The following is a 421-nucleotide window of genomic DNA, read 5'->3' on the forward strand; positions in this document are numbered from 1 at the left end:
AATAATAATAATAATAATAATAATAATAATAATAATGATGATGATGATGATGATGATAATAACAAAAGAGACAAAAAAGCAAAAAAAAATTTAAAAAACACAAAAAACACAAAAAAAATATGAGTATTGAGGGGATATTAATCAAACCTGAAGGGGATACTGGATCTTCCAGGATTTATTGTGGACTGTTGTTGATATATGCTGTACAGTAACAAACAAAACAAAACGCGTTGAAACTGAACTGAACCTTGTGTAGAATGAAAAACAAACAAGCAAACCAACAAAAAGATTCCACGCGCAAACACTTACCACGAGCATTGTTACTCATTTTGTAAAATATTAGTCTTTATTTTCATTTTTTGTAAAACTTAAAACATCGTATGCGCATTTGTTGATATATGCTGTACAGTAACAAACAAAA

This window comes from Aptenodytes forsteri, unplaced genomic scaffold (assembly GCF_000699145.1).
Source record: "Aptenodytes forsteri isolate BGI_AS27 unplaced genomic scaffold, ASM69914v1 Scaffold41, whole genome shotgun sequence".
NCBI lineage: Eukaryota > Metazoa > Chordata > Aves > Sphenisciformes > Spheniscidae > Aptenodytes > Aptenodytes forsteri.